We start from the raw sequence: 17,016 nt of genomic DNA, 5'->3' as shown, positions 1-17,016 counted from the left end.
CAAATATATAATATTACTTATATGTATAATCTAGAAAAATGGTACAGATGAACTTATTTGAAAAGAAGAAATAGAGTCACAGATGTAGAAAACAAACTTATGGTTACCAAGTAGGGAAGGGGCGTGGGTTGAATTGGGATTGATAAATATTCACTACTATATATAAAATATAAAATGAACTCTATTCAATATTCTGTGATAACCCATATGGGAAAAGAACCTGGAAAAGACTAGAATATGTACATGTATAACTGAATCACTTTTCTATATAACCAAAACTAATACAGAAAGAGTAGAGAAATAGCTCCAGAGAGAATGAAGAAGCAGGGCCAAAGCAGAAATGATGCTCAGTTGTAGATGTGTCTAGTGTGAAAGTAAAGCCCAGTGCTGTAAAGAATAATATTGCATAGGAACCTGGAATGCTAGGTTCATAAATCAAGGTAAACTGGACATGGTTGAAGAGGAGATAGCAAGAATGAACACTGGCATTTTTGGAATCAATGAACTAAAATGGGTGGGAATGGGTGAATGTAATTTAGATGACCATTGTACCTACTACTGTGGGCAAGAATCCCTTAGAAGAAATGGAGTAGCCCTCATTGTCACCAAAAGAGTCTAAAATACAGCACTTGGGTATAATCTCAGGACATATATATATAAACCTGTGGTTGAGGTTTGACAGAAACAACAAAATTCTGTATAGCAATTTTCCCTCAATTAAAAAAAGAAAAACGGAATGATCTTTGTTTATTTTCAAGGCAAACCATTCAACATCACAGTAATCCAAGTCTATGCGCCAACCACTAATGCTGAAGCTGAAACTGAATGGTTCTATGAAGACCTCTAATACCTTCTAGAACTAATAACACAAGAAAAGGTGCCCTTTTCAACATAAGGTATTGGAATGCAAAAATAGGAAGTCAAGAGATACCTGGAGTAACAGGCAAGTTTGACCTCAGAGTACAAAATGAAATAGGGCTAAGGCTAACAGGGTTTGCCAAAAGAATGCACTGGTCAAAGAAAACACCCTCTTCCAACAATATGTCCATGTCTACACATGGACATAACCAAATGATCAACACCAAAATCAGATTGATTATGTTCTTTGCAGCCTAAGATGGAGAAGATCTATAACAGTTAGCAAAAACAAGAACTGGAGTTGACTGTGGTTCAGATCATGAGTTCCTCCTTGCAAAATTCAGGCTTTAATTGAAGAAAGTAGGGAAAATCACTAGACCATTCAAGTTTAACCTAAATCAAATCCCTTATAATTATATAGTGGAAGTGACAAATAGATTCAAAGGATTAGATATGGTAGATAGTGTCTGAAGAACTGTGTTGCAGTGTCTGAAGAACTATGATAGAGGTTCATAACATTGTATACAATGTGATGACCAAAATAATCCCCAAGAAAAAGAAATACAAGAAAGCAAAGTAGTTGACTGAGGAGGGTTTATAAATAGCTGAGAAAAGCAGCAAAGTGAAAGGCAAAGGGGAAAGGGAAAGATATACCTAACTGACTACAGAGTTCCAGAGACTAGCAAGGAGAGATATGAAAGTCTTCTTAAGTGAACAAAACAGAGAAATAGAGGGAAAGAATAGAATGAGAAAGACTAAAGATCTCTTTAAGAAAATTGGAGATACTAAGGGTATATTTCATGCAAAGACAGGCACAATAAAGGACAGAAACGGCAAGGACCTAACAGAAGCAGAAGACATTGAGAAGAGGTGGCAAGAATCCATAGAAGAACTGTAAAAAAACAAAAGTTTTAATGACCCAGACGATCACAATGATGTGGTCATTCACCTGCAGCCAGACATCTAGGAATTTGAAATCAAATGGGCCTTAGCAAGCATTACTAAGAACAAAGCTAGTAAGGGTAATGAAATTCCAGCCGGGCTATTTCAAATCCTAAAAGATGATGCTGTGAAAGCACTTCACTCAATATGCCAGCAAATTTGGAAAACTCAGCAGTGGTCACAGGACTGGAAAAGGTTAGTTTTCACTCCAATCCCAAAGAAAGGCAATGCCAAAGAATGTACAGACTACCATATAATTGTGCTCATTTCACAAGCTAGCAAGGTAATCCTCAAAATCCTTCAAACTAGGCTTCAATAGTATGTGAACCAAGAACTTCCAGATGTACAAACTGCATTTAGAAAAGGCAGAGGAACAAGAGATCAAATACCACCTTACCTGCATCCTGAGAAACCTGTATGCAGGTCAGAAACTACAGTTAGAAGCAGACATGGAACAAGGGACTGGTTCAAAATTGGGAAAGGAGTATATCGGGGCTGTATATTGTCACCCTGTTAATTTAACTTATATGCAGAGTACATCATAGGGCTGAATGAGTCATGAGCTGGAGTCAAGATTTCCAGGAGAAATATCAACAACCCCAGATATGCAGATGATACCCTTCTAATGGCAGAAAGCAAAGAGGAACTAAAGAGCCTCTTGATGAATGTGAAAAATGAGAGGGAAAGAGCTGGCTTAAAACTCAACATTCAAAAAATTAAGATCATGGCATTGGTCTCATCACTTCATAGCAAATAGATGGGGAAAAAGTGGAAAGAGTGACAGATTATATTTCCTTTGGCTCCAAAATCACTGTGGATAGTGACTGTAATCACAAAATTAAAAGACACTTGCTCCTTGGGAGAAAAGCTATGACCAACCTAAACAGGGTATTAAAACACAGAGACGTCACTTTGCTAACAAAGATTTGTATAGTCAAAGCTATAGTTTCTCCAATAATCATACACTGATGTGAGAAGTGGACCATAAAGAAGGCTGAGTGCTGAAGAATTGATGCTTTCAAACTGTGGTGCTGGAGAAGACTCTTGAGAGTGCCTTGGACAGCAAGATCAAACCATTCAATCCTAAAAGAAATCAGCCCTGAATAGTCAGCTTGTGCTGAAGCTCTAATACTTAGGCCACCTCATACGAAGAGGTGACTCATTGGAAAAGTCCCTGATGCTGGGGAAGATTGAGGGCAGGGAGAAAAGGGCAACAGAGGATGAGATAGTTGGACGGCATCACAGACTCAATGAACACGAGTTTGAGCAAGCTCCAGGAGATACTGAAAGACCGGGAAGCCTCGTGTGTTGCAGTCCATGCAGTTGCAGAGTCTGACACCACTTAGTGACTGAACCACCACAAAAGTCCAATAAAAATTAAATTAAAAAAGGTATATTCCTGGCAAGCTATATTTTTGAATATGAAAATACTAATTTGTTTTGTTGCTTTTTTTTTTTAACATGAGCCTTCTAAAACATTGTTTTAACTCTCATAAGTGACTTTGGACTCTAAAATCTTACCACCAAATATATCCTTTACACATGTGGGTATAGAAATAGGTAATGTTGAAAATGGGTTGCCGTAGATTGTCAGTTAAGAAGAGGCAGCCTGTTGAAAAAGTTCTTTTATGAGAAACAAGAGACTTCAGGAAAGAGGCTTTGGCTTACAAAGTTAAATGTGCAGGTTTCTAGGATGGGTGTGGGGGGGTCTGTGTGCTTAGTCGTGTCTCTTTGTGACCCCATCCTCCAGGCTCTTCCGTCCATGGATTTTTCTAGGCCAGAGTTATGAAGTGGGTTGCCATCTTGTCCCCCTGGGTATCTTCCCAACCCAGCGATCAAACACATGTGTCTTGCATCCCCTGCACTGGCAGGCGGATTCTTTACTACTAGCACCACCCAGGAAGCCCCTAGGATGGTTAGAATTAATCCTCCCCTAGGTGATCTTTCCTTGTGGCTCAGCTGGTAAAGAATCCGCCTGCAATTTGGGAGACCTGGGTTCAATCTCTGCGTTGGGAAGATCCCCTGGTAAAGGGAAAGGCTACCCACTCCAGTATTCTGGCCTGGAGAATTCTAACGACTGTATAGTCCATTGTGTTGCAAAGAGTCAGACATTTCCGGTGATCTACTGCTTTTTCTCACATACATACAGGCTGTTACTAGCTACTAGAAAATTACTTTAAAATGTCCCATGTACTGTTTTATCAAATACTGTATATGTTCCTTTCTCATTTATCCTACTTGGGCTCCAATTATAATATGTTCTGTATTTTTCAGTGTGTCCTATGTGTTTCTCATGTTCTTTAATCTTTACATTATTGTTTCTCTTTGTTCTTTAGATATATTCTAACCAATATAATTATATTGGTTACAATTATATAATTATAATAAGTTGGCTTAAAACTCAACATTCAGAAAACTAAGACCATGGCATCTGGTCCCATCACTTCATGGCAAATAGATGGGGAAACAGTGGAAACAGTGACAGACTTTATTTTCTTGGGCTCCAAAATCACTGCAGATGGTGACTGCAGCCATGAAATTAAAAGACGCTTGCTCCTTGGGAGAAAAATTATGACCAACTTAGACAGCATATTAAAAAGCAGAGACATTACTTTGCCAACAAAGATCAGTCTAGTCAAAGCTATGGTTTTCTCAGTAGTCACGTATGCATGTAAGAGTTGGACTATAAAGAAAGCTGACTGCCAAAGAATTGATGCTTTCAAAATGTGGTGTTGGAGAAGACTCTTGAGAGTCCCTTGGACTGAAAGGACATCTAACCAGTCCATCCTAAAGATCAGTCCTGAGTATTCATTGGAAGGACTGATGCTGAAGCTGAAATTCCAATACTTTGGTCACCTGGTGCAAAGAACTGACTTATTTGAAAAGACCCTGATGCTGGGAAAGATTGAAGGCAGGAGGAAAAGGGGATGACAGAGGGTGAGATGGTTGGATGGCATCACCGACTCAATGGAGATGAGTTTGAGTAAACTCTGGGAGTTGGCGATGGACAGGGAGGCCTGGAGTGCTGCAGTCTATGGGGTCGTAAAGAGTCAGACACAACTGAGTGACTGAACTGCACTAAACCAATATATATTCTATATCCTTGTACCAAGTCACTAATCTCAATTTCTTCTGTGTTTAATCTTCTATTAGATCTATCTATTGAGTACTTAACTTTCAGTTGCAGTTTTCTTTTTCAAAATTTTCATTTGATTCTATCTCATAGTTCTAACTTTCTAGTGTAATTCTCCTTTTCCATTTGTTTTTATCCATCTATTTTAATATACCATTATTAGTTTAATTCAGTCTTTGCTAATATAAATACTTAAATTTCCTGTTTGTTTTGCCTTAAAAAAAAACTTGTTTTATTTGTTGGGGGGAATTGTATAGTTCTCTTAGCATGACTATTTTTGGCTGAATGGCAGATATGGTATATATGAATATCACAGGAATTAATATTCAGCTGATATTATTCTCTTTTAGAGAATGTCACCCTTTCCCCTACTAGGCAGAGTAGAGGCTTATCATCTTAGGCAAATCAATTGCTTTACTAAGACAAGAGTGCAAGCTTAGTTAAGTTCTTGGTAGTTAGCTCTTGTTTCTAGGGTGTAGCTGTCCATGATTTTTCATTTTAGGAACTGGTACATTCACCATTACTTTGCCAACAAAGGTTCATCTAGTCAAGGCTATGGTTTTTCCAGTGGTCATGTATGGATGTGAGAGTCGGACTATAAAGAAAGCTGAGCGCTGAAGAATTGATTCTTTTGAACTGTGGTGTTGGAGAAGACTCTTGAGAGTCCCTTGGACTGCCAGGAGATCCAACCAATCCATCCTAAAGGAGATCAGTCCTGGGTGTTTATTGGAAGGACTGATGTTGAAGCTGAAACTCTAATACTTTGGCCACCTGATGTGAAGAGCTGACTCACTGGAAAAGACCCTGATGCTGGGAAAGATTGAGGGCAGGAGGAGAAGGGGACAACAGAGGATGAGACGGCTGGATGGCATCACCAACTCAATGGACATGAGTTTGAGTAAACTCTGGGAGTTGCTGATGGACAGGGAGGCCTGGGGAGAAGGCAATGGCACCCCACTCCAGTACTCTTGCCTGGAAAATTCCATGGATGGAGGTGCCTGGTAGGCTGCAGTCTATGGGATCGCACAGAGTCGGACACGACTGAAGCAACTTAGCAGCAGCAGCAGCAGCAGCAGGGAGGCCTGGCATGCTGCAGTCCATGGTATCACAAAGAGCTGGATACAGCTGAGCAACTGAACTGAACTGATGTTCAGTTCAGATCCTGATGACAGGATCCCCACCCACTCTTTTTGGATGATATTCTATACTCAACAATCCTTTTTGTAGTAAAGCAAAACAGCAAAAAATTCTGTTTTTTATAGATGTTCTACTTAGTTTCATGTTCTCCTGTTCTTTGCAGCTTCAGAACTCAGCAAATACCCTTAGGGGAAAACTAGCTGGGTATCAGGCCCAGTTCTATCCCTTCCTTCTCACTGTGATCTTAAGCACTCAAGTTTCCAATTTTATCTCCCCAGTCTCATAAGACTGCTTATTTCTCTGTGGCTCATCAGTGGCTCTTTATCCACATGAAATCTGGATTCTCAGGTTTTCTTTATGTGATAGAATCAATAAATGCCTTCAAAGGAAAATGACTACATGTAAGCTCATATTTGAAGCTCTCTATCTCTGTAAATATTTTCTTTCATGTCACAGTTGCTTCAATAGTTCTCTGATGTCTTTAGCAGATTGTGTGTGTGTGTGCAAGTGGCATGGATGACTTTTTAACTTATATGCAGAGTACATCATGAGAAATGCTGGGCTGGAGGAAGCACAAGTTAGAATCAAGATTCTCGGGAAAAATATCAATAACAACAGATATGCAGATGACACCACCCTTATGGCAGAAAGTGAAGAAGAACTAAAGAGCCTCTTGATGAAAGTGAAATGGGAGAGTGAAAATGTTGGCTTAAAGCTCAACATTCAGAAAACTGAGATCATGGCATCTGGTCCCATCACTTCATGGCAAATAGACTGGGAAAGAGGGGAAACAGTGGCTGACTTTATTTTTTCTGGGCTCCAAAATCACTGCAGATGGTGATTGCAGCCATGAAATTAAAAGATGCTTACTCCTTGGAAGGAAAGTTATGACCAACCTAGACAGCATATTCAAAAGCAGAGACATTGCTTTGTCAACAAAGGTCCATCTAGTCAAGGCGATGGTTTTTCCAGTGGTCATGTATGGATGTGAGAGTTGAACTGTAAAGAAAGCTGAGCACCGAAGAACTGATGCTTTTGAACTGTGGTGTTGGAGAAGGCTCTTGAGAGTCCCTTGGACTGCAAGGAAACCCAACCAGTCATTCCTAAAGGAGATCAGTCCTGAGTGTTCATTGGAAGGACTGATGTTGAAGCTGAAACTCCCATACTTTGGCCAACTGATGTGAAGAGCTGCCTCATTGGAAAAGACCCTGATGCTGGGAAACATTAAGGGCAGGAGGAGAAGGGGACGATAGAGGATGAAATGGTTGGATGGCATCACTGACTCAGTGGACATGGGTTGGGTGGACCCAGGAGTTGGTGATGGACAGGGAGGCCTGGCATGCTCTGGTTCATGGGGTCACAAAGAGACGGACACAACTAAGCGATTGAACTGAACTGAACTGAACATGGTCTGTGGTTGGCTGAATCCATGAATGTACAGGAACAGTTGATATGGAAGACCATCTATAAGATGTATGTTGATTAACCCCCAAATTGTTCAAAGTTCACCTGTAGTGTGATCAAAAATTTGATTTGTTAACTGAGAATTAGGGCACATGGGATAGATCTCTGGCTCTGCAATTAATAAACTATATATATCATTGGCCTCTTTACTTTGATTTCTTACATCTTTGTTTTCCTATCTGAAAATTAAAAACATTAGATAAGTTCTAAGGTATTTTCTTTGATTCTATGAGCTTGTATTCTCATGATTTGAACACTTTTATTGGTTTATAAGTAGAATTTGATATGTCATAGACCATCCTATAGAATCATCATCATCATAATAGCAAAAATAATATGTAATTAAATCATAAATATGCTTAGAAAATGATGGGTCTTTAGGGTTCCATTTTCATTGTAGTTTAATTAATATAACCAAAGACTTTTAAAGTTACTAAGTTAACAAGTTTTTGTAAGTTTATTTATATTAACCATTACAATTAAGGTGATCATATGTACTTACCTGGGACATTCCCAATTTATATTTGCTGGCCCCAAAGAATTATGACCAGTTTCTCCATTTACTCTAAAAGTATTTCATTTTGTCTAAAAAGATATATAGTCATTCTAGTTATAATTACAAATGAAAGAGAAGCTCAAGGTTGATTACATGAATAACTTCTTTTATGATTAATTGTTTAATTCTAATTAGAATATTGAGTGTGCCGAAAACCAAAAATGATTATTGATAGAAGCTATATTATAATTTAAGACATAATATTGGTAGCATCTAGAATATTCAGGCAATGTTTGGGTCCTTAGATACACAGTGGTTTCCTAAATGTGTTCATGTTTCTCATAGAAGAGAGAATCACTTGGACAAGATGTTATTTACAATAGGCCAATAAAATATCATCCAGTTACTATCAGGGCTTTTAACAAACATAAATAACATAAAGACAAGATATCATCCATAGTGCAAAAGTCAGTGATGGAGAACTCTAAGAGGACATGTACCTCTTATACTAATGATCTCTATAGACCTGTCTACCTAATTATATATCTCATAGTTTAGTTATGAGGTTACAAATGACTTTAATGAAGATAGTTCAGTTTATCACTAGATTTATATACAAAAAATATTTTACTAGTTGCCTCTCTTATAGGCAAAAGATGTACAAGACACATATTTTGAAAATACTCTGGAAATTAAAAGAAATTATCTTCATTCATAGGATTCCGGTTTAGGACGTGCCTTAGAAAGATCATGAACTCATCTCCTCCCATTAACACACTGAATCTACAGCTACATGTGGAGCAATTTTCTCTGGGAAAAACCCTAAAAACTAGCTGAATGTCTTCTCTACACATGAGGTAAATGAGAAAAAATCCACATCAAAGTGGGAAGGAGAGGTTGACACACAATCTCGCTATAAAGCCTATTCCTACACAGCCACCCACAGTTGGGAGGAAACTCAAAGTCAAGAACTTGATTTGAACTCCACATCAGCACTCCCAGATTTAAGGACTGCATCTGAAAGAGGATCATTCAAAACATCTAGCTTTGAAAACCAGAGAGGCTCAAGTCCCGAAGACACAGAAGACTATAGTGAGCTGAGAATTGGCTTTTTTTTTTTTTTTTTTTTTTTTTTTTATTTTTTTATTTTTTAAATTTTAAAATCTTTAATTCTTACATGCATTCCCAAACATGAACCCCCCTCCCACCTCCCTCCCCAGAACATCTTTCTGGGTCATCCCCATGCACCAGCCCCAAGCATGCTGCATCCTGCGTCAGACATCGACTGGCGATTCAATTCACATGATAGTATACATGTTAGAATGTCATTCTCCCAAATCATCCCACCCTCTCCCTCTCCCTCTGAGTCCAAAAGTCCGTTATACACATCTGTGTCTCTTTCCCTGTCTTGCATACAGGGTCGTCATTGCCATCTTCCTAAATTCCATATATATGTGTTAGTATACTGTATTGGTGTTTTTCTTTCTGGCTTACTTCACTCTGTATAATCGGCTCCAGTTTCATCCATCTCATCAGAACTGATTCAAATGAATTCTTTTTAACGGCTGAGTAATACTCCATTGTGTATATGTACCACAGCTTTCTTATCCATTCATCTGCTGATGGACATCTAGGTTGTTTGAATGGGAGAAAATAATAGCAAATGAAGCAACTGACAAACAACTAATCTCAAAAATATACAAGCAACTTATGCAGCTCAACTCCAGAAAAATAAACGACCCAATCAAAAAATGGGCCAAAGAACTAAATAGACATTTCTCCAAAGAAGACATACGGATGGCTAACAAACACATGAAAAGATGCTCAACATCACTCATTATTAGAGAAATGCAAATCAAAACCACAATGAGGTACCACTTCACACCAGTCAGAATGGCTGCGATCCAAAAATCTGCAAGCAATAAATGCTGGAGAGGGTGTGGAGAAAAGGGAACCCTCCTACACTGTTGGTGGGAATGCAAACTAGTACAGCCACTATGGAGAACAGTGTGGAGATTCCTTAAAAAATTGCAAATAGAACTACCTTATGACCCAGCAATCCCACTTCTGGGCATACACACCGAGGAAACCAGAATTGAAAGAGACACATGTACCCCAATGTTCATTGCAGCACTGTTTATAATAGCCAGGACATGAGAATTGGCTTTTAAAGGGCTCACAAGCTCAGATTCACTGCCCCAGGGCCCAGGGCAGAAGCAGCCAATTGAGGCACCCAGACTTTATGTGAAAGGAGTTGATATGACTATCTTAAAGTGTTGGCCTGAGGGGCAGGCATCTAATTTAACACACATCTAAGGACCAATTGCAGTAATCTCTGGGGATACAAGGTGGCAGACACCATCATTACACTCTCTTTCCGCCTTTGTCTAGCTTACTGACACTCCCAGAAAGGAACTTGTACCCTCTTATGGGGACTCAATTTTTGTAGCTAACACCCTCAGACACATCTAGATCTTCTGACTCTTGTGGACAGTAGGGATTACACATGAGGGTCCCACAGGACCCTAGTCAACCAAGAAAGAGTTTTAAATATTAATGACTACCATCTCCAGGACACAGCAAGAGGAAATAGTCTGAGAAGCCTAGTCTTTCTGGGAAAGAGACCTATTAGCATATAGCATATATATTAGCATTCATAGCTGTAACACAAGGGGTCTCCTCAGACCTCAGAAGATGGGTACCATCTTTACAGTCTTCCTGTCATGCTCCAGAGTGCAAGTATCTCCTGGAGAAAAACTTTTACATGCATTTGCAGCCCCAGTTTTTAGATCTGGTGACCCAGATTTAGAGGGTGCTGCACAGGGGACTGCTGCTGATCACATGGGTCTGTTGGCCATTCCCAGGTCCCAAAGGACTGTGACAATCAGAGAGAGAGATCTTGAATGAGTAACACCCCCAGGACACTGCACACAGAACAGACTGAAACACAACCCATCTTTCAGTGAGAGGCCTTTTTTTGTCCAAGTGCTTTAGCTTAAAGGGAAGGTTTCTACTTTGGTCTACATCTGGAAACTGGAGGAGATATTCTCAGGGAACAAAGACCAGTGATGTAACTTTTGTGCTCTCTCTCTGCCTTATTTCAGCTCATCAATATCTCCAAGAAAGCAGATTATGCCCTTGTCTGGTGCCTTAATTTTTCTGTTTATAGCCAGTAAACACCTATAGAATGCCAACTCTGGTGGCTAGTGAGCTTATACTTATGGTGCCACAGAATTGTATGTGTATAGACACAAGTTGAATGGTTGTATATGAAGTTGAATGGTTCTGTGAAGAGATACAAAACCTTGGCCTTGGGGTACAAAATGAAGCAGGGCAAAGGTTAACAGAGTTTTGCCAAGAGAATGCACTGGTCATAGCAAATACCCTCTTGCAACAACACAAGAGACGACTCTACACATGGATATCACCGGATGGTCATACTAAAATCATATTGAGCATATTCTTTGCAGCTCAAGATGGAGAAGTTTGATACAGTCAGCAAAAACAAAACTGGGAGCTGACTGTAGTTCAGATCATGAACTCCTTATGATAAAATTCAGACTTAAATTGAAGAAAGTAGGGAAAAATCACTAGACCATTTAGGTATGACCTAAATCAAATCATTTATGATTATACAGTGGAAGTGACAAATAGATTCAAAGGATTGGATTGGGTAGATAGAATGCCTGAAGAAATATGAATGGAAGTTCATAACATTGTATAGGAGGCAGTGACCAAAACCATCACCAAGAAAAAGAAATGTAACAAGGCAAAATAGTTATCTGAGGAGGCCTTACAAATAGCTGAGGAAAGACGAGAAGCAAAAGAAAAAGGAGAAAAGGAAAGATGTATCCATCTGAATGCAGAGTTCTAAAGAATAGTAAGGGGGGCTAAGAAAGCCTTCTTAAGTGAACAATGCAAAGAAATAGAGGAAAACAATAGAATGGGAAAGACTAGTGATCTCTTGGAGAAAATTGGAGATACCAAGGGAACATTTCATGCAAAGAAGGCCACAATAAAGGACAGAAATGGTATGGACCTAACAGAAGCAGAAGATATAAAGAAGAGGGGGCAAGAAGACATAGAAGAATTATACAAAAAAGGACTTAATGATCCAGATAACCACCATGGTATGATCACTCACCTAGAACCAGACATCCTGGACTGTAAAGTCAAGTGGGCCTTAGGAAGTTACTAAGAACAAAGCCAGTGGAGGTGGTGAAATTCCAGCTAAGCTGCTTCAAATCCTAAAAGATGATGCTGTGAAAGTACTACACTCAATATGCCAGCAAATTTGGAAAACTCAGCAGTGGCCACAGGACTGGAAAAAGGTCAGTTTTCATTCCAATCCCAAAGAAGGGCAATGCCAAAGAATGTTCAAACTACCACACAATGGCACTCATTTTACATGCTAGCAAGGTAATGTTCAAAATCCTTCAAGCTAGGCTTCAGTAGTAGCTCAACCAAGAACTTCCAGTTGTACAAGCTGGACTTAGAAAAGGCAGAGGAGCCAGACATCAAATTGCCAACATCATTTTGATCATAGAAAAATCAAGAGAGTTCCAGAAAAACATCTGCTTCATTGACTACGCTAAAGTCTTTGACTGTGTAGATCACAACAAAATGTGGAAAATCCTTAAAGAAATGGAAGTCCCAGACCATCTTACCTGCTTCCTGAGAAACCAGTATGCAGGTCAAGAAGCAACAGTTAGAACCAGACATGGAATAATGGACTGGTTCAATATTGGGAAAGGAGTATGTCATGGCTGTATACTGTCACCTTGCTTGCTTAACTTATATGCAGAGTACATCATGCAAATGCCAGACTGGATGAAACTTCGGCTGGAATCAAGGTTTCCAGGAGAAAAGACAGATGATACAGACGATACTACCCTCTTTGCAGAATGTGAAGAAGAACTAAGGAACCTCTTGATGAAAGTGAAAGAGGAGAGTGAAAAAGCTGGCTTAAAACTTCGCATTCAAGACACTAAGATTATGGCATCTAGTTCCATCACTTAATGGTAAATATGTGGGGAATCAATGGGGCTCCAAAATCACTGCAGCCATAAAATTAAAATATGCCTGTTTCTTGGAAGAAAGGCTATGACAAACCTAAACATCATATTAAAAAGCAGAGACATCACTTTGCTGACAAAGGTCCATATAGTCAAATCTGTTTTTTCCAGTATTCATGTACAGATGTGAAAGCTGGGCCATAAAGAAGTCTGAGCACTGAAGAACTGATGCTTTCAAACTGTAGTGCTGGAGAAGACTCTTGAGAGTTTCTTAGATAGAAGGGAGATCAAACCAGTCAATCCCAAAGGAAATCAACCCTAAAGATTCATTGGAAAGACTGATGCTGAAACTGAAAAGCTCTGATTGTTTGGCCACCTGATGCAAATAACCAACTCATTGGACAAGTTCTAATGCTGGGGAAGATTGGGGGCAGGAGAGAAGGGGGTGACAGAGGATGAGATGGTTGGATGGCATTACCAACTCAATAGGCATGAGTTTGAGGAAACTCTGGGAGATAGTGAAGGACAGGGAAGCCTGGCATGCTGCAGTTCATGGAGTCATGAAGAGCTAGAGAAGACTGATCAACTGAACACCACCACCCAAACAGACATATATATTAACACATTCTTTAAAAGTTACTGCCTGAGAGTGTGACTTCCAATCAGTCTGAATCTAGGTGCTGACTGAGATCCTCCCCTTTGGGACACATGTAGGTCTTGGCATACCCTCAAATACTGGGAGCCATTTAAAATAAAATAGACTTCTTGGACAATCTCGATGTTTTGAGACAACCAAGATGTAGGGAGACTTCCCTAGTAGCTCAGGCAGTAATGAATCTGCCTGCAGTGCAGGAGACCCAGGTTTGTTCCCTGGGTTGGGAAGATCCCCTGGAGAAGATCATGGTGACCCACTCCAGTATTCTTGCCTGGACAATTCCATGGACAGAGGAGTCTGGTGGGCTGGCAAAGAGTCCATGGGGTCGCAAAGAGTTGGACATGACTAAGTGACTAACACACACCCATATTTTGTAGGGCAGGGTTAAAGAACAAGGTTCATCTCCTACTTGAGGAGTAGGAGTCTTTCAAGAGTGGGAGAGGTGGCTATTTTATTTAGTGTATAGAAACCAACACAGAATGAAAGAAAATAGCAAAATATAAAAAAAAAACTTCCTAATGAATTAGAAATAATTTACTGATACAGAGTTAAAAATAATGGTCATAAAAGTGTCCACTAAACTTGGGAGAAGAATAGATAAGCACAGGGAGAAGTTCAATAAAGAGCCATAAAGTATAAGAAAGTACTAAATAGAAGTCACAGAGCTAAAGAATAAAAAAGGCATCCACATCAAGGCATATTACAATTAAAATGTAAACATTTAAAGACAGAGAATCCTGAAAGCAGCAAGAGAAGAATTATTGTTAAGTTCAAGGGAATCCCCATAAGATAATAAGCAGATTTTTAGCAGAAACTGTGCAGGCCAAAAAGGAGTTACACAATATATTCAAAGTGCTAAAAGAAAAAACTTCCAACTAGGATACATACACTATTGATACTATGTTTAAAATAGATAACTAGTGAGATCCTACTGTATAGCACACAGAACTCTACTCAGTGCTCTGTGGTAACCTAAATATGAAGGATATTCAACAAAGCAGGGATATATGTATAGCCAATCCACTTTGCTGTACAATAGAAATTAACAACATTGTAAAGCATACACTCAAATAAATCTCATTTAAAAAAAAATACTCTGCCAGGAATACCTGACATTCAGAATTAAAGGAGAGAGAGAGAGCTTCAAGATAAGCAAAAGCTAGAGCAGCTCATCACCACTAAACTAGCTTTACAAGAAACGTTAAAGAGACTTCTTAAAATGAAAAGAAAGGATGCTAATTACGAACAAAAAACATATAAAAGTGTAAATCTCACTGATAAAGTTAAATACATAGTAAAGTCAGGGAATTTATCCCTTAGAAAGCTAGTACAAAAGTTAAAAGACACTTTAAAAGTAGCTAAAAAATAACTGCAACTACAATAATTAGTAAATAGATACACACATTTTAGAGATGTAAAATGTGACATCAAAAACATAAATCATGCGAGGGGACTGAAATGTATAGTTCAGCATGCTTTCACTTAGGTTTTTATATGTAAGACTCTCAGTAACCACAAATCAAAAACCTATAGCAAATACACAAAATAAAATCATCGAACTACAAAGGAAGAGAACCTGAAGAAAGGAACACAAGAGACTACAAAACAACCACGAAACAATTAACATATGGCAAGCAAAGTGTCAGACACGACTGCATGCTTACACACTCACTCACACACAGACAAACACACACTCTTACCTATCAATGATTACTTAAAGTGTCCAAAGACAGAGTGACTGAATGGGTAAGAAAACAAGACCCTTCTTTATGATGCCTACAATAGTCTCATTCAGATGTAAAGACACACAAAGACAAAGTGAAGGAATGGAAAGAGTATTTTGTGCAAATAGAAACCAAAAGAAAGTTGGGGTAGCTATACTTATATCTAACAAAATAGAGTTTAAAATAAATATTGAAATAAGAAACAAAAAAGACATTACATAATGACATGGGTCAATTCAACAAAATGATATAACATTTGTAAATATTTATGTGCTTAAATATATAAAGCAAATATTCACAAAGGAGAAGTAGACAGCAATATAATAAGTAGGGAACTTTTAATACCCCATCTCATGAAAGGATAGATCATCCAGACAGAAACATACTGAAGAAGGAATTCATAGGGCCTGGATTCCATCTTAGGCCTGTTCATGCTGATCATGCTCAGACACGTTTCCAATGGGCTCTGAAATCTGTGTTTAGTGCCTATGAAAACAACAACAGAAGGATAAGACCCCATCCTCAGACAGGGGAACCTTGAAGATCTAGGTTACTCATCGCCTAAGAGAAAACATACACTAATCAAACCTTCCTCCAGACAGGCCATACATTTTTCTATATCTATCGGAGTGTAACCTCGGGTTTATTGATTATTGGCTAATTGCTTGACTGTTTGAGCACATGAGCACATACCACGTGAATGATGGGGTTACTGGGATTATATTTTCCTTGGTTTATGTAAGTCACAAGGAATTTGGAGTGGTGGGTTCAGACGCGTACACATGGGGTATAAAAGATTTTCACAAATGCTGGTCGGGGGTCCTTGGCTAAGAGGAGACTCTGCCTTGGGCCCGCTGGTGTAATAAACTGCACTCCACTATCTGCATTGTCCTTCTGAGTGAGTTTGTTTCCCAGAACGAATGGCTGCAAAAATACCAAGGGACGTTGTCCTTAAACAAATTAGACCAGAGCAACTTAACAGACAGAGAACATTCCATCTAAAAGGAACACAATGCACATTCTTCTCAACTAATTATGGTACATTTCTAGGATAGATCATGTTAGGCCACAAAACAGGCCTTAGAAAATTTAAAATTAAAATTATATCAGGGAATCAGGCATCTTTTCCAAACTAGAAATCATTAAAGAGGAAAATTTTAAAAACTCATAAATAAGTGGAGATTACAAATGACATGTCACTAAACAACCAGCTGGTAAAGAAATCAAAAAAGAAATTAAAAAAATATCTTGGAAAATTAAAAATGGAAATACACCAAACCAAAACTTACATGGTGCATCAAAATAGTTCTAAGAGGGAAGTTCCTACAGGTAAACCCCTACCTCCAGAATAAAAACTCTCAAATGAACAACCTAGAACAATAAGGAACTAGAAAAAGAAGAACAAACAAAGCCCTGCATTAGTATAAGAAGTAAAAAAAGATGAGTAGACCCAAAAAAAGAAACTAAAAATAATCAGAAAATATCAATGAAACTAAAAGCTGGTTCTATAAACAGATTAATAAAAAGGCCAAACTATTATCTAGATTCACCAAGAGAAAAAGAGGACTCAGTATCAGAAATGGAAGAGAAGA

Source organism: Ovis canadensis, chromosome 7, assembly GCF_042477335.2.
Source record: "Ovis canadensis isolate MfBH-ARS-UI-01 breed Bighorn chromosome 7, ARS-UI_OviCan_v2, whole genome shotgun sequence".
In the NCBI taxonomy this organism is placed as follows: Eukaryota; Metazoa; Chordata; class Mammalia; order Artiodactyla; family Bovidae; genus Ovis; species Ovis canadensis.
This window is presented reverse-complemented; position numbering follows the sequence as displayed.